The sequence below is a fragment of the Parambassis ranga genome, chromosome 17, assembly GCF_900634625.1.
Source record: "Parambassis ranga chromosome 17, fParRan2.1, whole genome shotgun sequence".
NCBI classification, from domain to species: domain Eukaryota; kingdom Metazoa; phylum Chordata; class Actinopteri; family Ambassidae; genus Parambassis; species Parambassis ranga.
The window spans coordinates 22586485-22610450 of record NC_041037.1 but is presented as its reverse complement, the minus strand read 5'-3'; the positions used below and the strand labels follow the sequence as shown (position 1 = coordinate 22610450).

Here is a 23966-nt window from a genome sequence, read left to right as displayed (position 1 = left end):
AAGTATAAGGAGTTATTTTGTAAAGAAACCTGTCACACCAAGTCACTTTCACTGATAATTAGTTCATCATTGTATTGATCGGGTGCCTCAACTTTCACACTGCTCTGATGTTGTTTTAAAGTTTATTGTACATCCAGATTTAACTTTAGTGCCCAAACCTTCACAGCACAGCATGTACCCTGAGGGCTCCTTGCACATATCCAGTATTTGAGAATGACCTTTTGATCCTTTTGTTCATCTTCCCAGGTTCTTTGTTTAAGAAAAAGTGGACAATATCTGGTCTCTAAATTACAATTTATCCTAACAATGAAGAAGCAAATTCTGAGTCACACAAACAGAGATCTCTGTGGTTGCCCAGCATCAAGACAGGAGGACAACTTACTCCTCCTTTACAAACACCTTTTATCCTATCTCAAAAACCATAAAATGACATGTGCTCCCTTACTCCAGCCCCAATGGGGTCAGCTCAGCTGCCGTTCAATTTACCTTATTTGGTACTGGTTAAACCTGAGAGTCAGGAGAGAACAGGAAGGAAATAGCAGGGGGTCCCCTTTGGTTAATCATAAACCTGTTGAAGATAAGTTCTCCACGACAATGATCACTTTCCCATACGAGTGAATTCATGACGCGCCATAAAAGCTTACACCTCTTCCCCCATGTAAATAACTTCAAGTCCTGACATCTCATTGGCTGTGGGTCAGATCTGGAGGTGACCAGGAAGACAAACTCACAGGAGGGGCGGGTCGTAAAATGGGGTCTTGGAGATGAACACATTCTTTCTGTCAAGATCTGGATTTACAACCTTAGCTGGATATCAACCAGAGCCGTCTCCAAAGAGCAGAAAACAACTGACAGAGGGAGTGAATTACAAAGTCTATGAGAAGAAGGAAACTCCACACTTCTCAATACTTCAGTGTACCTGTCTTATTTTGATCTTCTATAAAACTTACTAACACATAAACACTCATAAAAACACATTAAAGTAGTATGTATAGAGTAATAACCACAAAAATGAATGCTTCATGTTAGGGACACACTTCTAGATATGTGGACCCACACTACAAATTAACACCATGCAAAATAAAATCTTTCACCCGTCACCAGTCTGACAGTCAGCAAACAGAAGAAAGTCTGACTGAAGTGAACTTTGGCAGCCAAACAACCTGTAAACAGCTTTGTCTCTGGCTCCGCCCACTGATGTTTACATCAACCAATGAGGTTACTCCTGTGTGATGAACTCAGAGCAGAGTCAGCTTGGTGCAGAGCAGAGGCTCTCTAGTCTGCTTCATCCTCCTGCAGAGCCATGTTGTATCAGCAGCTTGTGTGTGTTGTGCTTCAGTTTGTAGGTGAGTCTTTGAACACAGATGAAGTCTCATTGAAGCCACTGCACTGACAGGATGTTTGCTGCTGTCATAGCTGCAGCTCCATCTGCTGCAGCTCACAGTGTCCATGCTTGAACAGATGTTTGTTTGCTGTGAGTGCATCTTCAGATAATCAGACATGAAGGACACAGTGAAGAGGCTGCAGTGATGTTTGAACCTCTCACACACACTGACATGAAGGTCTCATTTTGCAGCTCTGGGCTCCATGAACAGCATCAAACCACAAAGTGCTGAACAAGCTGCTGCAGACGGAGGAAACATGAAGCTGAGCTGTGAATATGACGGAGCTATCTACAGTATCCAGTGGTACAGACAGTACCAGAGGTCCAGACCAGAGTTCCTGCTCTCCATCACAGAGGGAGGATCCATTCATCCAAGTGGTTCTGACTTCTCAGCTCACATCAACAAGACACAGAGACGAGTAGACCTGCAGATGTCCTCTGCTGCAGTGACAGACTCTGCTGTGTACTACTGTGCTGTGAGGCCCACAGTGACAGGAAACAGCTCAACTCTGTACAAAAACCTTTGGAGCAAAGACAACACAATACTCCACAACATCCACTAGAGGGACTCACACACTGTTCAACCACTGATGTTTCAGTCATTGGACTGAGGACAAAGACAACAGAGACATGAAGCAGTAAAGATCAGAGACAGAGACAGAGCCGCTGTGGAAGCATTAAAGAATTTCATTGGCTGAGCTGAACTGAAACAATAACAGCAAGAGGTGATTGGCCCCGCCCACTGAACTTCAGCTCATCCAATGACATTCTTTGGTGAGTGAGTGAGTTTATGAGCAGCTGGATCAAAGATGTCTGCCTGCTGTTCTACAACTGGACATTTGTCTTTGGCACTTACAAATGTCCATGTTGGACACATGCAATCATCTGTCTTTGTCATCAAGCTGAGCTCTTTGTGTCCACACAGTAAGACAGGAGACATTTTCCACTGTCTTCTCCTCTCAGCCTCATGGACAATGTTAGTCTAATGGCTTCATGTTCTCTACTTTTTCCAGGACTGACAGCTGGAGACACAATCTCTGCTGGACAAAGACAAGTCAGCGGGACAGAGGGACAAAACGTCACACTCTCATGTACATATCAGACAACATCTTATTACCCTCTCCTCTACTGGTACAGACATCATTCTGACCTTCAGGCTCCTCAGTTTATACTCTGGAAAGGAGCAAAGTCGGAAAGTGGTAGACAGCATATTCCAGATAAAAGACATGGATCCAAAACAACGTCCACATCAACTGAACTGACCATCAGAGGTGTGAGGCTGGCAGACACAGCTCTCTAATACTGTGCTCTAGAAACACAGTGATACAAAGTGTAGAAGAGGCTGTACAAAAACCTGAACACAGATATCTGACTCCTCTTCAAAGAGGAGGGAAGTGGGATTCAAACCACAGACCTTCATATCAGATGGATTCTGATGGTTCCTGTTTGATCAGAGTCACTGTGGTTACAGCTGATCAACACTCTCTGGAGGAGTTCAGCTGTGCAGCAAATGATTCAGTGAGTGATAATGTTTCATGCTCACAGCAGAAGCAGTGACAGACTCTGGTAAAAACAGAGGTGGAGGTTCTTTGTGTTCATGATGACTGAAGCACAAATTCAGGATCATTCAGACATGCTGCCATCTGAACATGGAGGTACTGACAGGTATGTGCCGTCCCTTCATTGAGTATCCCTGCTGTCTACGTTCCACCTGATGCTAAATAATCATTTAGCATCAGGTCAAGTTATCATTACACTGAATCTGACTCCACCTAGCTGTCAGCTGTCAGAATAAACTGAGTGTGAGAGTGTGTCACACATGATGAAACACAACACAGAGATCCACACTAGCACAGCTGCAGAGGTCCCATCCTGGAGGAGTTCATATTGTAGCTGGAGACTTCCATCATGACTCTTAAAGCCTGTGTGTCCTAAATGTGTACATTGTCCCACCAGAGGGAAGAAGACTCTGGACCTGGAGCCTCATTCATCCACAGTGTGTATATTCTGCGTTAAGAACAACATGTACATGTGTGTGTCTGTCAAACTCTAAAATACACCTGGTATTTATCATCTGTGTGTACACTGGTCACACACACATCAGTAAGTTATCAGTGTTGATAAATCCCACTTGTTCTTAATTACATGCTTGTTCATTCAGAAACGCCTCCAATTACCCATATATGGTATGAACACGTCCATTCATGAAGCATGTGGGGTGTCTGTGTGTCCCTGCTGATCATGGCAACAAGAAGAAAGAGGAACTTCTCAGAGACGGAAGTGGAGGTGCTGCTAAATGAGGTGGAGGCCAGTAAAGACATATTGTTTGGGTCACTGTCTGTCGCTGTAACCAGCAAAGAAGGAACACTGCCTGGCAGAGAGTAACATCAGCAGTGACTCAGAGCGCCCAGAGGAGCGATCACTGCATGAAGTTTAGAAGAAGTGTGACATCAAACCTCAAGCCAGAAAACAGACCACAGAACACACTGACCAAATAACTACAACCAGAGGAGGACAAACACACTGCACACTTTCACCACAGAGGACCAGATTGCTACTATAATCAGCAACACCACTCTGTCATCATCATATGGAGACAGCGATGCTCTCGCAGCAGAACCAGCCGGACCATCACACACTGCAGGTTTAATCATGTACTTATTTGTCTGTTCATCCCTCATATTACCAGGTAGGTCATTAAGACCATGTTCTTATTAACAATAAGGACCTGGCAGGTAAAAGAACCACACTTTGCCGTTGTGTGTTCAAACACTCACGTACAGGTGCAGGTGTTTTCTACATGTTTCTCATATGACCAAAAGTATTGAATACAACAAAACCACAGCGTGAAAACATGTAATGATGCTTCCTACATTCCAGCCAATCCAGCGGACACCCAGGAGGAGCTGGAGGAGCCGGGACCATCCAGACCCCATGCTGTGTGTCGTGGTGCATGCTGTGTGTCGTGCTGACCGAGGCAGTGCTGCAGACCCAACAAGACACAACCAAGGCCGCAAATGACGTAAAGGATCAGCTCACCAAGATGACTGATGTGTTACAGCAAGTTAATGAATCAAACAAATGGCTGCAGCACAAACACTCAAATACATGTACAAATGGGAGCTGATGTGGAGAAAGATGTTTTTCCTACTGTGCAGCACATCACGTGTAATGGATCTCACCTTTCAAAGGGAGAACAAAGGGACTTACTTCACATCTCTGTATGAGCATCTCTCTTCTTTGAATGGCAGCAGCATTCAGAGGTGTTAGAGGCTCAGCTTTGGTCTGGGTTCCTGCAGAGGGACTCCCCGTCTGATCGCCAGGCTGTGTAGCACACAACACACGATATGATATTGCACACCTTTTTGGATCAATACTGCAGTGAACCCCCGTGCTGGACAGACACAGCCACCGACCTTTCAGCAGGCCTATTGTGCCCTCAACAGTGCTTCTGGAGCGTGCATGGCCCCGGTTGTAGTGCTGCTGCTGACGTGTCCCTGAGTTGGACACAGGGGTCGTTAGTCATGGCTTCAGTGGATAACCCGATCACCTACAGAGAAGAGGTGCTTTAGTGAACTACACAAAGGTCAGAGAACGTATTTCAACATTTAACACTCACCAATGCACAATGAAAGAGTCGTGTGATTTACCAGGCCACCGCAGCAGCATTCCACAAAACATGTTTGCATCACAGATGAGTTGGAAGCCCCTTTTTGTTCATGTAGCTAAACTCATTGTGTGTCTGATCGGTTGACACGTGTTGTGACCCTCTGATTACTTCCTGTTTGCAGGTTGACTATTCTACCATTAGATACTGTGCACAGACATGGTCAGAAGTGTGTGTGTATATACCAAGCGGCAACCTTCGGGGCTCAGACTTGAAGCCCATGCAGAAGGTTCAAAACTTGTAATTCACACCGTGACCGCTGGGGGCTGGCTCCAGCAGCGAGTCCTTTCCCATAGTAGTTAAAACTTCACAGCAGAAATGAACATGTTTACAGCCTGGTACAAAAAAACACTCTGGTCTCAGATGATAAGTTCCCTTCTAGTGTCAATTGTACAGGGGTGATTTTTATTTATAACTCATTTTAATTTTCTTCTGACTTAAAATTACGCATAATTATGGACATTGCGGACTCAAGCAATGAAACTGTAGCAGGCCAAAGCAGGTAGCCACTAGCTGCAGCCGTATCTATGGAAAACTATGACTACTACTCGTGATCCGAGTACTGGACAACATGTCTCTGAAACACAAACTGTCAGACTCAACGTTTGACGAGGGACACAGTGAGCAGCTGACACTGTGGACTTTGTCCAAAGTTCAACCAGGAAGACCTTCTCTATCTATTCTCTGTCATTACTGATGCATGTGAGACACCAAGTGGAATGGAGCTGTGAATGAAAGGAGTGGACAGCTGGGAGGCAGAGAAACATCACTGTGTAACATCCAGGTCCTCATAGGAGGACAGGAAGTAAACCACAGAAGCAGCTGACACAATACAGACTCACACTGACCACCATACAGTAATGAACCGGCTCCAAGAGCAAAGGATTGTGGGGGTTTAAGCTGAGTCAAGAACATGGAGAAACAATACAAGTCAAAGGAACAAGCAGAGCTCCACAACTCAACACAGCAAACAAAGAAGACACCTGGGCTGGCCCCCTTGAATTACTGTTCAGGAACTTTAGGCTCAGGCTCAGTTCAGATGTGTTCCTCGTTAGGCCCTTCTATGTGTCTCTGTGAAGTCTTACCTGGAATCCACGTGGAATGCTGCCAGCTGTGGGGGGCTTCCAGTAGCACTACGAGCGGCGGCCTCCTGTCTGCTGGAAGCACTTCAAGTTGTAGTGGTCTTCTCCCAGGACTCGGCCATAAGAACCTCCTACAGAGTGCAAAGGTCAACATCATTCAAGGTGCAGTCTTTGTGTTCACACTGTGCAGGGTTAATAAGATGGTAACGTGTGTTCTGCCTTCACATCAACTCACTGTTCACTAATATGCTCAGTGACCTGAACATAAACAGCCTTTGACTAAAGACGGCTTCCACAAGCTGATGTTTATATCAGCAGCCATCTTTCACAGGTCAGCCTCAACAAGAAGTTCTTTCAGACCACCTCCCCCTTCTCTGACGTCTTTGTACAAACAAAACCATGGATTTAGCCTGAGCTAATGTAACAGGTCCCAAATGGATCACCTGTACACAGATAAGAATCCTGTAAAAACAGGAGAAAAGATGAGACAGGTGACAGTTCTTGTTGGCAGTGCAGCTCCGCTTGATAGAATGAAGAAGTCAACAAACGCACGTTCTCAAGAAGCATTCGCAGCGTGAGAAAAGCCCCACACTGCCGCCTGCTGGCAACACTAAAACCATCATGTCATTGCACTTGACAGATAAACATTGGCCATTACAGTCCATATTAGTATGTTGTTTTCCTTTAAAGAAAAATACATCTTCCAGAATAAAGTAAATAAAATTACATAAACGTGACTATACATTTTTATGTTCGTCACACGCTCCCTGACAAAATAAAAATAGCTCCAGACATTTCAAAACTCCTTAACCTCTTTAACTTTCAGCATTCAGTACCATGTAATACCCCCGGGATATATATATATGGCTGTGGATATGTGTGTGTGTGTGTGTGTGTGTGTGTGTGTGTATGTGCATCTCAGTAAACAAATAGTGGGGTTGTGAACTGCACGGCAGGGGTGTATGGTAGAGCTTGGCAAGGTGTGAGGCAAGGCACTTTGAAAGGTGTGTGGTAAGCCATATGATGTGCCTGCATCTCCCAGGTTGACATTGTTGGCAGACCATAAACCATCATCGAGTTACAGCTTGCTTGTGGTTGGTAGGAGGGTTGGCCTAAGGACTCGTAAGTGAACATCTGAGTAGGTTTTCTTTCACGCGTGGACCTCCGAGTTTGTGGTGGAGTAGCCTGATCGCTGTTGGGCTGTTCACTGACTAGTTGAGGGGTCACCCGCCCATTACCTTGCCGCATCATATTTTCTCGTTCACTTTCTGCAGGTCCACCAATAAGTGCTCCTCCTGTGCTTCTTCCTCCCCTAGCATCCTGTGCCCAATTTCTTCCCCTTCGACATCAGGCACGCTCTCCCTTCCCCTGACGTCTACAGCCCTGTCTAGCTTTTCAGGTATAAGTGGTTGGGTCTGTTCAAATTTCTCCATCACTGGATTAAAATGTCTCCGTCTCTGAGGCTCTGTGTGCTGAACTGGTGGATTCTCCAGTTCTCCCTGAACAGGCATCCTCAGCCAATAATGTGGTTCATTGTCATCAGAGTCACTGCTTGCGTCACACCCATCCCTTTCTTTTGCGTTTGGCTGCCCGTTCTTTGTTCTCTGTCGCAGTGATTTAACTGGTGGTGCAGATAAGCCTCTTGGCAAGTCCCTTTTTATTCCAGCCGGGGGGTTTTGTGGTGGTTGAGGCAAGCCTATTGGCAATTCATTGACCAAGTGGAGCAGGTTGCGGTGCAGTGTTCGTACTCTGTTTCCACCTGTTTCTGGGGGCACTTTATAAACAGGTCCATCAGCAATCCTCTCTTTCACAACATGGACTTTATCCTCCCAGTAAGCTCTCAGCTTACCTGGCCCCCCTCTTTCAGTCAGGTTGCGCACCAAGACGCAGTCGCCCGGTTCCAGGATAACACCCTTTACATGGCGATCGTAGTACCTCTTCCCTCTACAACTTGACTGTTGGCTATTCTCAGAAGCAAGCCTATAGGCCTCCTTCATTCTAGCAGCCCACTTCTCTGCGTAGCCTCTTGGAGAAATGGCTTCCTCCTCATCGCCTAAGCCAAATATCATGTCCACAGGCAGATCTGGGCGACGGCCATACATCAGATAAAAGGGTGAAAACCCAGTTGCTTCATGCCTAGTACAATTGTAGGCATGAATGACTTGTGGTGGTCTTTCCATTTTTCCTGCGGATGGTATGGGGTGGTCCTTGAATGACTCATTCCACTGAGCTGTTGTAAAGTTCTAAACAAGTCGTTCTCAAATTCTCTCCCTTGGTCATGATGTAACTTCCAGGGGTAGCCGAACCATGGGATGAAATCGTCAAAGAGCTTCTCTGCAGCAGTCTTCCCCGCTTTATTTCTGGTTGCGTAGGCTTGTGCAAATCTTGTAAAATGATCTACAACCACCAGAATGTACTCAAAGCCTCCCTTGCTAGTCTCCAAGTGGAAGTAATCAATAGACACAAGCTTAAGCTTTTTCTGCTTAATGCAAGGACATCTTCTTGTCACATAAGCTTCCACATCCCGTTTCATGTATGGCCAATAAAACCTGTCTCGAGCTAGGCCCAGTACCCTCTCCGTCCCCATGTGACCCATGTCGTTATGAAGGTGTTTCAGGACCATAGATCGATATTGGTCAGGCAGGACAAGTTGACTCCGCTGGCCACTTTTCCTGTATAGCAGGCCATCTTTGAAATGGAGTTTGTCCCACTCATGCAGGAGTTTCCTGGCCAGACCAGTAACCCCCCTTCTCATCTCACCAGTCAGCATATTGCTTGTTTCTTTCAGTCTAATGACTTGGCTGAGAACAGGGTCATCTCGCTGAGATTTCATTAGCTCATCATGGCTTAAGGTTAGAAGCAGCTCCGGTGGCTGGAAGGTTGAGCTATTCTGTGACAGATTCATGACCGCTACATAGGCAATGTCTCGTTGCTTAGCAACCTGGCAGCCTTCCCATGATGCCAAAACGGTGTCTGTGGACAACTCCTCGGTGCATGAGTCCGCATAGCTGTCAATGTCTAATGGTAACCTAGACAAGGTGTCTGCATCAATATTCGCCTTCCCTGGCCTGTACTTTATCTCAAAACGGAAGTCAGCAAGCTCACCCACCCAGCGGTGGCCAACAGCATTGAGCTTGGCAGTGCTCATTACATAAGTCAACGGATTGTTGTCTGTATACACTGTAAAGTGGGGTGCATAGAACAGATAATCTCGAAATGTCTCACTTATGGCCCACTTTAATGCCAGAAATTCAAGTTTGCCTGAGTGAAGATTGTAATTTTGTTCTGCAGGCCTCAGTGTTCTGGACCCGTAGCCAATCACTCGAAGCTTCTCCCCCTGGCGTTGGTATAGTACAGCACCAAGTCCCTGCGCTGACGCATCGGTATGTAGCACGAAGGGGAGGGCAAAGTCAGGATACCCAAGCACTGGTGGGTTGGACAGGATATCCATGAGCTGATCTAGGGCCTTTTGGTGCTCTTCAGCCCCTTTACCCTTCTTCTGCCTGGGCTGAGAAATCGCTGTGGCAATGTTCTTGGTCTGCAAGAGCTCATACATTGGCTTGGCAACTCTAGAGAAGTCTTGTATGTAAGTCTGGTAGTTACTGAGGAATCCTAGAAGCTTGCGAACCTCTCCCACAGTGCTGGGGGTTTTACCTCTCAAAGCCTGAATAGCCTCCAAATCCTTGGGGTCAACCCGAACCCCCTCAGCAGAGACCAACCTCCCCACATAATGGACCTCCCTCCTGAAGAGCTCACACTTGGTTGGTCTAAGCTTCACAGCGTGGCAAAACATGTCTCAATACATCAACGTGGTCTGTAAATGTCTTAGCATAACAGAGGACATCGTCTAAATATGGGATGCAGTACTCATCCCGCAAGGAGTTGAGCATTTCCTCCATGCTCCTCTGAAATGCAGCTGGTGCATTTGAAAGCCCGAAGGGGATGCGCACCCATTCATATAAACCCCACGGAGTAATGAATGCAGTCAAGTGCCGCGACCCCTCTGCAATGAACCCTTGATGATAGGCTTTGCCCTGATCCAAAATTGAGAACCAGCGGTATCCGCCCAGCGTATCAAGAAGACGGGGTAGGGGATGTCTGTCTGGGACCGTCTTCTGGTTCAGGAGCCTGTAATCAATACACAGTCTCAAGCTCCCATCCTTCTTATGGACACAAACCACTGGGGCTGAGTACAGGGATTTTGATTTTACAATCCACTTCTTTGCCAGCAAGTCCTGGATATACTCCTTGACCTCTTTGAAGAGAGGCTTGGGGACTGATGCATAGGATTGTTGCACTGGAATGTCATCTTTCAGAGTTATGCTCATTTGGAGGCTGGGAACACGCCCAATGTCATTATCATCCCGAGCAAATGCATTTGACTCCTCATAAAGCATTGCTTTCACCACTTCCTGTTGTTCATCAGTTAAATGGCTTAAATCAACAGGGGGATGCCACAGCTGGGCTGGCTGTTCTGTACAATCTTTGTTTTCCCCTCCAACTGAAGCAGGTGAGGTAACATCATTGGCCACAGTGCTGTCCGTCTGGTCTGTATCCACTATTATTTTCAATTGGCTGGATGCTGCCCAACACTGTAAAGTTATTCAGTGTAATGCTTTGCTGGGTGTGGTTACACACTAGGATCTGAACATAAGGTTGTCTGGTCTGGTGAACCTCAACTAAACCATCACCCAGATCTAACTGCTCTAGCTTCAGGTCTGGATAATTTGCCTCAAACAACGCTACTGGGGAGGTAAAATCAGCAGGCACCTTACATTTGATGTGGGCGACCTGGCCAGGGTGCACGATGACTTCATGTCGACCAACTCTCACTGGTGCACAGTCATGGATGGGCTCCTGAGTCTGTACAAAATTAACAATTGCCTCAGCTTTATCATTTTTAACCTGCATCTTGTAGCAATTTGGCAATGATAGTAACGATTCCAATTCCACTTTCCTGCCTGAGAATGAGCTCTTTGATTACATTGAAACCCACGATTGGTCTCTTGAGACTCACATGACTGACCAGGAAGGGCACTCTGAGGGCGAGGCTTGGATCGTCGTTGCCAGGCAAGTTAAAGGTGAGTTCAACCCATCCATCGCTACTCGCTGTGTGGTTGATGGGGGATGAGGAGGGGTAGCAATGTTGTGGTTAATCTGTGCTGTGTAGTTGCCAGGGTGGGACTGAGCATCATCATCGGTCACAGCTTGTCCCCCTGCCATGACCGGGGTGCGTTTCCCGATGACTTAGATCTTTTTAAGCATCCCACCGCACGATGTCCCTCTTCCCCACAAGCAAAACAGTGAGTACAGTCAGTTCGGTTATGGGTGATCCAGTTAGGGCAGACATGGGGTTTCTCTTTTCTTACTGGTCTGCTCGGTTTGTTAGAACACAGGCAGGGGGGCTGGGGCTCAGCTGTTGATGGTTTTGTTGCAGCTAGAGCATTTGACTATAGGGAGTTTACTGCCTGAGCCAGGGCCTGTACCTGAGCGCTAAGCTGATGAATTAGCTCATCTTTAGCACTGGTGTCAGAGTTACACTCTATGTTGCTCACCTCATTGATGTTAATTTCACTATACTGTGCATGGGCTACCTTTGGGCGAGTGCTGCGCCCTAATCGTCGTTTTCTCTCACTCTCCTCATTTGGTTTTGGTGACTTGTCTTAGTAGTGCCTCATCAGTAATCGTAGGGTCCGAGAGAAGGGGCCGCAGCTCGCGCCTACGTCATCATGTTTCTCACTCAGGCCCTGATAGACTGTGCAAAGGAAAACATTCTGTGCTGTTCTTGTCTCATATTTAATATCTGAATCTGTCTCTTGAGGTGAAAATCACCCTTTGCTTGAGTCCCATAATTCTGTAGAGAAACTGCTGTGGTGTTTCATGCTCGTGCTGTTTAGCGTTCATCAGCTCCTGAAACAGTTCAGTACTACTTTTCTCTCCCAGATGCGACTGTAGAAAGCTTTTTAACTCGAAACACTGCCCTGATGATTTCGCTCTCAGTGTGATTTTCTTTCAATCCTTGGTCAATCTGTCTACTAATGCTGCTATAGCTTATATCAGATGCATTGTCTCCAACCTGCCCACCGTGGATTTTAAATTCTTTCCTATGCAGGATGGGAAGGTCTTTGAGAGCAATCATGCTTTCAGTGGCTCTAGTGGAGTGTTGATCAGTACTCGAATGGGGCGTCAACCTGGCTTGTGGGCGGTGAGACTGATTACACTCTTTGTCAATGAGCTGGGAGGTAGTTGTGAGTGTGGTGAGTGGCGCACTACCCTGTGTGAGCATGTGACAGGGCCCATAACGAGTGACAAGTTTATTTGTTTGTGATTCAATGATGCTAGTTTGAGCAGTCAGGTCTGTTGTGGTGGTTTCAGCAAATGTATCTGACACACGTATGTTAGTGTGACCAGCATCACCTGGTAAGGGTGCCAAAACACAGTAACGTCGGCCCCACCCTCTGTAGGAAATTCACCCTGATGACGGGTACATACGGAGTCATCTCAGTAATCATATCTTTTAAAAAGAGTAATTGTGACATACCCTCATCTTCTAATTCCAGCAAAAATCTACTATTCATATATGAACACACATAATCAATACATCCTTCTTCGTCGTGTTTGTTCAACTTAGCTGACTCTTGATCAGGTGCACATGGAATGGTGGTTGCAAGCTGGAATAGGTCATCAGCAGGAAGGCAGAACAGTCCCTTCTTCACAGTCCAAACCAGCTTCTTCCTTTCGTTGTCCGCCATTGTCGACACACATCAGATGCCTTCAGCTTTCGGAATCCCTTGTCCTGACGATAATCAGCTGACCTGGATTCGTGCCGCCCTCTGCACTGATGACATGCCACACACTGGTCCACAGGTTCAGGGATCACTGGATCAACGACGTTCTCCCACCTCGGGTGCCGCCAATCCCGGACGAGCCCCCACAAATCTGTAACAGGTCCCAAATGGATCACCTGTACACAGATAAGAATCCTGTAAAAACAGGAGAAAAGATGAGACAGGCGACAGTTCTTGCAGCTCCGCTTGATAGAATGAAGAAGTCAACAAACGCACGTTCTCAAGAAGCATTTGCAGCGTGAGAAAAGCCCCACACTGCCACCTGCTGGCAACACTAAAACCATCATGTCATTGCACTTGACAGATAAACATTGGCCATCACAGTCCATATTAGTATGTTGTTTTCCTTTAAAGAAAAATACATCTTCCAGAATAAACTAAATAAAATTACATAAACGTGACTATGCATTTTTATGTTCGTCACACTAACATGGTTTGAAGCTAGCTCAGAAGCAGCGTGAGCGGAGAACAGTGGTTAAATGCTCTGAATAAATGTCCTTCTTGGTCCTCTGGATCAACACCCTCCTCTGGAACAGGTCTCAGGTCTTAAATGTCAGGCCAAGCCCTCATCTCCAGCCCCGTCCTTCACCACCACCACCACCAGGTCTAGAGCCCAAGAGATGTTTGTTCCTGTTAGCCTCTCCTCATCTCCTCCCTCAAACCTTGATGACATCACATCGGGGCCTAAACACCAAAAACACATTTTCATCTTTGTATTGATCAGTTTAATAAACAATGTGCACCCACTCCTGAGTTTGTCCTGATTGAACTGCAGGACTTCACTATTCAAGCTGCCAACATCAACTCTTCCTACTTAAACCAGTTTCACTGCAGCACAGCTGCAGTTTGGTGAACCCCTGTAGGACTCTGGGACCTGACTGGTAGGCAGCCAGAGTCCTCACGGCCTGTACTGAACAGCTGGCAGAGGTGCACATATGTCTTTAAAAGCTCCCTCACACAGCAAACAATCCCACACAGCTCTAAGTCTTATGCTGTAGAGCCGCTCCCCAAAGACCCCAAACAGCAGCACAATGAATGAGTTCAGAGCTGCAGCATCCACAAACAGCCCCTCTGGACTCACACTGCAGTGAACCTGTGTAAATGATAGTTAATATTTAGTCTGAGCTCCCTGGATGATGATGCTGCACCATCACTGTCATCTCTACAGCTTCCATCAGCCTGAATGGAAACAGAGCACAGCAAGAGGCGGAGCTACACAGCTGAATATGAAAGGCTGCATGTTGGAGTGAAGAGCTGCTGTGTTCTCTCTGTTGTTCATTCAGCACAGCTGGAAATAATGTTCCTGCTTTTCATCTGGATAATGATGGTGTCCTTTCAAACTGGTAAGTCATCCAAAGATGGATCCAGATGGAAAAGGAGCCGATAGACATGAAAACATTCTGATGTTGTTTGAACTGATGAACTCTGAAACTCCTGAACTAAGTTAAAGATCCAGAATCCAATCCAAATGTCATGCTGAATATATCTTTGTTGTTTTCAGGCTCCTCTGAGGATTTACTGACACCATTTAAAAATGAAGTGACGGCTTTGGAAGGAGACACTCTGACTTAGACTGATCAGCTGTGGATCAAGTCTAAGAAGGACCCAGCTCCACCCAGCAGACACCTGAAAGCAGGGAGGAGAAACAGCAGCAGTCCAGGACAGCTGATGCTGGACCAAAGCCTGACAACAGTGACCTCAGGAGGACACACGAAGCTGCTGCAGCACGTCCACAACAAGATGGAGGGACAGTTAGAGACACTCCACTGTGAGCTTTCTTCACTCCAGTGTCAGGAAGCAGCTCAGCTCTGCACAAAGACACAGAGGGACACAGTGAGCCGCTGCTGGAAGCCTTTTCTCCACACTGTTGAAGTGCACTTTGTAGCTCCACTAGAGGGCCACATGATCCAGGAGGCGGTGCACTCCTTGTGCGCTGTGTTGCAGCATTCTGTCAGTAAGAAGTGCTGCTGTGAAGAGAACAGCTGTCAGACTGAATGTGGAACATCAGCTGCTCCTCCTGTTGATTGAAACCTTGGTGTACAGATGGAACATTGGCTGTGGATTCTTCTTGCTGCTCTTTTCTTTGGTAAGATAGAAAGCTGCACATGTTTCCTCTTCAAACACTTGAAGACATTACTGAGCTCTACATGAAGAGCTCTGAATGTTCATTCTACACTCACTCACAGCACATCATCTCTGCTGCCATCTGTTACCTTGGAAAACACCTTCTATGCTTCAACGTGACAATGATCCCTGAAAATGACATCTGTTCTACATGTGAGAGAACTCTTTAAAGCTGCTGATTGTTCTGCTTTCATCAATCATCTTTATTGATCCATCTCTTCCTCTGCATCTTCTCTTCTTCCCCAGAGTGTAAAGGACAAGACTCAGTGACCCAGCAAGAGGGAGATGTCACTGCTGCTGAAGGAGACACTGTCACACTTGGATGCTCCTTTAAGACCAGCAGTGCAGGTCGCACTTTGTTCTGGTACAAACAAGAACTAAACGATGTTCCCAAGTCTATACTGATGCGTCACTCTGCAATAAAAGATCCAGGAGACTCCAAGGAATCCAGATTTGATGCTGAACTCAAAGACACATCAGTTCCTCTGAAGATCCAGAAGCTTCAGCTGTCTGACTCTGCTGTGTACTACTGTGCTCTGCAGCCCACAGTGACAAGAAACAGCTCAACTCTGTACAAAAACCTTTGGAGCAAAGACAACACAATACACCACAAAATCCACTAGAGGGACTCACACACTGTTCAACCACTGATGTTTCAGTCATTGGACTGAGGACAAAGACAACAGAGACATGAAGCAGTAAAGATCAGAGACAGAGACAGAGCTGTTGTGGAAGCACTAAAGAATTTCATTGGCTGAGCTGAACTGAAACAATAACAGCAAGAGGTGATTGGCCCCGCCCACTGAACTTCAGCTCATCCAATGACATTCTTTGTGCCTCATTGTAGTGCAGTGGAAGAACATTGTTGATGTGCTGTGTGTCTGCTTTAATAACTCCAAAGACATGTTGCTTCACCTCTTTTTGTTTTCATCTCACTTCATAGGTGAGTTTATGAGCAGCTGGATCAAAGATGTCTGCCTGCTGTTCTACAACTGGACATTTGTCTTTGGCACTTACAAATGTCCATGTTGGACACATGCAATCATCTGTCTTTGTCATCAAGCGGAGCTCTTTGTGTCCACACAGTAACACAGGAGACATTTTCCACTGTCTTCTCCTCTCAGCCTCATGGACAATGTTAGTCTAATGGCTTCATGTTCTCTACTTTTTCCAGGACTGACAGCTGGAGACACAATCTCTGCTGGACAAAGACAAGTCAGCGGGACACAGGGACAAAACGTCACACTCTCATGTACATATCAGACAGATGCATCAAGTGCATAACTTTACTGGTACAGACATCATTCTGACCTTCAGGCTCCTCAGTTTATACTCTGGAAAAAAGGTAAAGGCGGCACAGCTGGTCACATTAAAGCAGATGGATTTGGTAAATTAAAGTGAGCAAACTAAAGACAAATGTCAAAAACAGTTTGTGGGGTTTGTGTTTGCTGAATAATAAAAACAGTGCATAAAAGGAGGGATGTAAACATGAGCACAGCACCGCTCTGTCTGGGTTGTTACAGGAGAGATGACCCAAAAGCAGGACTAGATTTAGTGATGTGCAGATACAAGGTCTTACTGTTCAAACACAAGTTTGGTACATGGGAAGTCAGTCCAATCAGGCAACAGCACAAGGGGGCCAGGCAGGGATGAACTTCCCTCTTCACTGTCTTCATTGAACAGCCTGCAGCTGCCATTCGCCAGAATCTCCTCAAAGGACGATGTAATACATACAAACCCTGTCACATGTCAAAGGAACAATCACATTAATACTTGCATATATTTACAACGTATATGCAACATAATGTCCCTACAAAGTAAATCTTAATCTTAAATAACAGATCTATTTTGAAGTGTCTCTGACTACTGCATCCACTGGAACATATCATCCATTCTACCACTGAACAGCATTAGTGGGGATATGGCAGCCAAGACACTACCGATTCCTCTAAGCCCTGGACACATCTCTCATCTGGATGTTAGACACAGTTCCCCCAGGCTGTCAGAACTCTTCAAATGTAACTTTACCCCACTCCTTCAAACAGTTACAGAGAACCTCCAATGCTGGATGAAGCTCCCACATTCTTTAATAGACAGAACAGCTAACAACAAATAAACTACCTCCTCACACTGATCCCAAAACACCCCCCACCCTCCTGGTTTAAATGACTTGACTCAATAATCAACAGATTTTATGAAGCCCCAAACTTCCTTCAGTATTGACTTAAAATCATCCTCAGTACATATTGAAATGGATCCTAATCAATCAGACACCACATGGTGAGATATACAACAGACCATTTGTAAAGAAATCCAGATTTACAGACCTACCATTTCTGAACCAGTCAATAAAACACCACCTTTGCTTTACAACGTTAACAACAGCAGACACTCTGACAGCCTGGTGGAAATTTGTGGAAGTCACTAATATCATCATATCACATCCCTGTCTAATTTATCTGCACTTTGGAATAACCCGGAACGACTCATTAATAAGAAATCACTTAATTTTTGTACATGGGCAGAAAATGGTGTGACGGAGCTCAGGAGGGGGGGGGGGGGGGGTACTAACAATGCCACCCGGGGAGGCGAGGGCCTCAACCCAGGATGTGAAAGCAAGGGCACACAGGTTTGACTCACACACAGGGCAAGGGTCAAGTACCATAAAAAGAAGATTTATTCAATTTCAATACGAATAGGAGCCATATACCATGTTTAAAATTAGTTGTAAAATATGTTGCCAGTTCAGTAGGTAAGATGGGTCGGGATGGCCCTGCAGAATGAAATAAAAAAAAATACTGACAAGACTGCGGCTCACCAGGGCAGAGGGACAAACCAAAAGGGATCAAACTACACCTGTGACACTACACTCCAAACGAAAACCCGTGAAGAACACCCACCACCAGGGAGGGGGGACCACCACCGCTGGGCCGCAGCTCCTGTAGAGCAACAAAAGAAAATTAATCACAGGCCACAGGAACCCAACCACATCAACAACATGGCAACATAGGAACACCCATCCGTCCACACACACACACACCAAAACAAAGAAAACCCACAACACAACTTGGAATATCAAAGAGAACAAAAAAAATAGAGATAACCCAATAAACCAACCCGATAACCCAGAGATAAATATAAAGTACAGAATCTATCACAACAAAAATATAACCTAATAGGATACAAAAAAAACAAATAGGCACAGGCCTATAAACTAATCAAAACAGTCAGAATGCCCAAAGCAAAAATTAACTCGACGCAGAGATCCAAGCGCCCAGCACCACAGGCAGGAGGGAATGCGCCTGTGTTCAATCTGCTGGCCTAGATTCCACCAGCGAGGACCAAAAATCCTGCGAATATAATTAAGTCCCGGACCAGAACAGCAACACCCGCCGGTGCAAAGATGAGACAGGTGTAGGAAACTCCCCACCACGCTATGCAGCCACGCTGTACAGCCACACTGATTCCAGGTAAGCCGATCCCGTCGCCACCACTGCTGCAGATCAGAGAGCAGTGTCAGCACAGGGAGATCTAATTTAATGACAGGGATGCGGCATCTTACCGTGCCAACGCCACAGGTGGAATCAAGGTAACAGAGGACGTCAGCCCCGCCGCACACACGCCGCCATCACGCTCGCTGTAAAAGTCATGCGGTATTGATTTCAGTTCCCCTGGTACACAGGCACAACAAACCGAGCCTACCTGGATGCACAAACACCACGGCCCCACGTTCACCGCAGCCAGCTACCGCTGCAAGCTTCTGCCGCACAGGAGGAAGGAGAGAGAGACAGGCACGCAGCCAGCTGCCTGCTTAAATAGCTGCAGCACTGCCCCGCAATCAGCACGCAGGCTGGAAGGAGATAACTCACCTGGTCACATCTACCCCAGGCTTTTTAAACCGTCGGCCCGACGATGACGCGTGGAAGGGTAAATCAATGCCATGGCCGAAACAAGGCCATCTGGGCACTAGACACCGTCTGAGAAGACCCTGGGGCTGCATCGCCGTGATGACCAACTGGCCGAGGGAGATGGTGAACATTAGGATGCTGTCCCGCGGTGGGACGGGAAGTACGGCGTAAGGTCTGCTGGCTAGAGCATGGACCGTCCGCTTGGGATGGAGAGGCTGCTGCTGAAGCACTCCTCTGGGGGGAAGACACCCCTGGGGCTGAAACTGGTGTCAATACTGCCCTGTCAGCCCCTGCTGGGCCCCCCGCTGAGGAATCCCCCCGAACTAGCAGCCACACATCCTCATCCGAGCCAAATGGCTCGGTGTCAACATTAGACAAAACTGGTGGAACGGGTGATGTCAAAATGGGATGTGTAGGCCCCGGCTGCACCACCGCCTTCACTGCATCCCGGTGCACTGTCCGAACCTTCTGTAGGTCACTGACAGGAGCAATGGTGTAAACCGCACCCTCACCGGATGGGGCTCTTACTACTCTATAGACCACAGGGCTCCAGATGTCTTGAATTTTGTGGCGTCCTCTACAACTGTGATCACGCAAGTACACCAACTGGCCAACTGATAGGGGTGCAGCTCGGACGCCTTGGTCATGCCGCTCCTTTCGACGGCCAGCTGCGGCCAGCAACCGCCCATGAGCGTTCTCCAAAGCCACTTTGAGTCTGGCTTGGTGTTCAACCAGCCAGTCTTGGACGTCCCCTGGTACGGGATCCAGGACTCGCCCTAGGAGAAAGTCTACGGGCAGCTGGGACTCCCTACCAAACATGAGGAAGAACGGGGACTCCCCCGTGCCCTGGTGAGGGGTGGTATTGTAGCAGAATAGAACTTGTGGCAGACAAGAGGCCCAGTCCCGCTTCTGTGCCACAGGCAGGGTACGCAAAAGGTTATGGAGGGTCCTGTTGAACCGCTCACATTGACCGTTCCCTGCCGGATGATAGGGTGTTGTGCGAGATCTTTCTACCTTATACAGGAGGCACAGCTGGTGGATTAACGAGATTAACGAGTTCTCAAAACTGCGCCCCTGGTCAGAATGAAGCAGACTGGGCACACCAAACTTATAAAACCACTCATTTAGGATGACCTGGGCCACCGTAGAGGCCCGTTGGTCCCGAGTGGGCACCACCACAGTGTATTTACTGAAAACGTCTGTCATCACGAGGACATTCTCATAACCACCCCCAGAGGGCTCCAGAAGGGTGAAATCCAAAGCCAAAATCTCGTTCGGTCTGGATGCAAGCAAATGGCCCATAAAACTATGAGACGCAGCCCCAGAGTCTTTGGCCACCTGACACCGCTCACACTCCTGGACCCACTGCTTGATGTCCAAAAACATACCTGGCCAGTAGCAACACTGCCGTACCAACTCAGTGGTCCGCTCAATGCCCTGATGACCATGATCTTGGTGCAGCTGTTTCAAGACTTCCGGCTTAAGAGCACTAGGCAGAACAAGCTGGAAAGACTCTTCCCCCCCATCCGGGCAACACACCCGGCGATACAACACCCCGTCCCTCTGTACCAGGCGGTCCCACTGGCGCAGCAGGGTCAAAACCGGCTGAGGAAGTTTACCAGAGCAGTTGGCCGAGTGTGCCTCCTCCAAAACAACAAGACTTCTCTAATGAGGGGGTCAGCCTCCTGTAGAGCCTGAATATCTGGCACCAAATGGGAAGGGAGGGCAGTTACCACAGACTGAGTACCGGTCGCCCCGGTAGCAGGACATGCAGCCTGCTGGAGGACCCCAGGAACCGAGGTACCTGAAAGTTGATGGGCTAAGCCGGAGCCTGACACGTACTGACGTGAAAGAGCATCTGCATTTTTATTAGCCCGCCCAGAACAATACTTTATGTCAAAGTCAAATGCAGCCAACTGAGCAGCCCAGCGATGCTCAGTTGCACCCAGCTTGGCAAACTGAAGATAGCTCAGAGGGTTGTTGTCCGTGTAGACCACACACCTGTGCCCCAACAAGTATTCGCGAAACTTCTCAGTCATAGCCCACTTGAGTGCAAGAAACTCCAACTTCATGGAGCTATAGTTGGCCATGTTGCGTTCGGTGGGCCGTAGGCCCCGGCTGGCATAGGCCACAGGCCGGACCACACCCTCTACTTCCTGGGACAACACAGCTCCCAAACCACTATGCTTGGCATCCGTCTCGAGGATGAAGGGCTGTGAAAAATCAGCATACGCCAACACTGGTGCTGAAACCAATCTTGCCCGCAAGGCTTCAAAGCTCTCCTCACACTGCGGGGTCCAGGCAGCACCCAAGGCCTTCCCAGTTCCCTTCCGAGACCTAGTGCCGGACAAATCTGCTACGAGCTTGTGCAGGGGGCCTGCTAGTTTAGCAAAGCCCTCCACAAACCGCCGATAGTAGCTGGCGAAACCCAAGAATGAGCGCAGCTCAGAAACACTAGTAGGGCGCTGCCATCTAGCTACAGCCTCTACTTTCGCCGGATCGGTGGACACTCCTTTACTGGAGATGACGTGCCCTAAGTAGGTGACCTCCTTTCGAAAGAACGCACATTTCTCCAGTTTGGCCTTAAGCCCTTCCTTCTGGAGTCGCCCAAACACTAGCTCCAATCGCTGCAAATGTTGGGAGACAGAGGTGGAAAACACAACGATGTCATCAAGGTACAACAGGAGCGACTGGCCCTGTTGGTCCCCAAACATTCTCTGCATCAGCCGCTGAAAGGTGCTAGGTGCATTACACAACCCGAAGGGCATCCTATTAAACTCGAACAGCCCAAACGGTGTGCAAAAAGCTGTTTTTGGTATGTCCTGCTCTGCAACTGGGACCTGGTTGTAGCCACTGGCCAGATCTAAAGTGGAAAACCAGCAAGCACCGGACAATGCGTCCAGGCTCTCCTCAATGCGAGGCAAGGTTAAGGCATCTTTCCTCGTCTTACTGTTTAGTAAGCGGTAGTCAACGCACAAACGGAGTCTTCCGTCCTTCTTACGGACAAGGACAATAGGAGAAGCATAGGGGCTACTTCTCTCACGGATGACCTGAGACTCAAGGAGTTGGTTAATATGAGCCTTTGCCTCTTCATACTCGGACGGAGGGATGCGGCGGTACCTCTGCCGCACTGGCACGTCGTCAATTAAGGGAATGTCATGGCAAAGGAGATTCGTACCCAGGTCACCATCATGGGTGGAAAAAATGGAGCTATACTCCCGCAACAATGACTTCACCCCTACCCGTTCAGCCTCCGCTAGTGCGGACATGTCCAGAGCCTCAATCCACTCTAGCACAGAGGGCGCAACAACCTGAGATGCCACACTAGCCTCGACCGACCGTACCTCAGTGACACCAGTGGGGAGGCTAACGACCTGTACCTTGCTTAATGCACCGAGACTGGTTCGGGGGTACAAAAGAACTTCCGCCATACCAACGTTAACCACCGGTATGCGTACCACACCCTGGTTACCCTGGACAAGGCAGGGCGATGCCAACAACCCGGCAGGCAACCCGGACTCCAATGGCTCAAACAATGCTGATTGGCCAGCGCACAGTTGTAGACAGGTGCTGGGGACCAATTTCATTACCCCGCCGGGTATCCGTATGATGCGCTTTCCACGAACCCTCACCATGCCACTAGTGTCCCTAGGGTCTTGGACCACAGCCTGGTGACACTGCTGCAGTGCCTCTACGACTGGTCCCGGTGCTTGCGACACCGATGGGCAATTGAAAAGGGAATCCCCATACACCCCGAAAAGCTCTTGATAACACTTCCGTATCACATTCATCCCCAGAATGCCGGGAGTAGATGGTAATGAACCTGGTGGGTCTTTAACTACCAGAACCCCACAACGGGGCATTACCTTACCACACAACATGACTTCCAGTTCCAAATAGCCTATATAGGGAATAGATAGGCCATTCGCAGCTCGAAGTTGTAACCAGTGACAGGACTGAAGACGGTCCTGCCCCCAAGGTATGAAATGCTCTAAAAAGAAGCTCTCTGTAATGGTGGACACCATGGACCCAGTGTCCACCAAACATGGGACAATGATGCCCCCGATCAGTACGTTGATGTTAGGACATGACGACATCAAACTAGCAATCTCACCCTCACGTGAGCCAGATGACTCCCCACCTGTGCTGTGGCCCTGCAGCTCAGGGGGCTTCAGTTTTCCGCCTGCTGCAAAGAGCGGGCGGGCCTAGTAACATGGGACGGGAATTCACCAACAGAATTAGCTCGGGCCCGAGTGGAAACCCTTTCACCATCGCAGTCCCGTGCAAAATGCCCGGGTTGTTGACACCTTCGGCAGATCAAAAGACTACTGCGAGGGCGAGCAGGGGATTGTGACCGGGCAACCTGTAAAGATGCCACAGTCTGGGTGAGCTGATTTAGTTGTTCTTGCTGTTGCAGCAGCAGATCCCTCAACTCACCTAACTCAGACGATTGAGAGGTGACACAGGGGGCCATAGGGGGGCGGCCTTGGACCCCACACTGCAGTCCATATGCCGATGGAAGAGAATAACTACGCCCTCTAGCACCCCCCGGCGAGCCCTCCCTTTCCCAACGACTGGCCTCACTGCGCACCTCCATTAGGGTAGCCCTCGGCTGACAGCGAATGAATTGTTTAAGTTCCCTCCGAAGAGCCCCGTCAAGAACGTGCTCAATAAACTGGTCCCGGAGAAGAACTTCAGCGTTCGGCACACCACCGGGTGCACACTGCTTAACCTGCTCCATTCCTGCTAAAAGGGCCAGGGAAAATTCTTGCAGCGTCTCTCCCTCCTGCTGCTTCCTAGAGAAGAAAGCTTGCGGCAGGGTGACATAAGACTGGGTGCAGCCATAAAGCTCGCTTAAAATGGCAAAGACCCGAGCTGGGTCCCCACGCTCAACACTAGGGCGGAATTTAATCTCATCCCTCGCCTCTCCCTCCAAATGATCAAAGATAAACA

The 23966-nt window shown here is 48.0% G+C and overlaps 1 pseudogene; it reads right to left on the bottom strand.

Annotated features, from left to right (window-relative positions):
• Positions 1-7380: 7380 nt before the first annotated feature.
• Positions 7381-22876, bottom strand: LOC114449793 (uncharacterized; annotated as a pseudogene).
• Positions 22877-23966: the final 1090 nt, after the last annotated feature.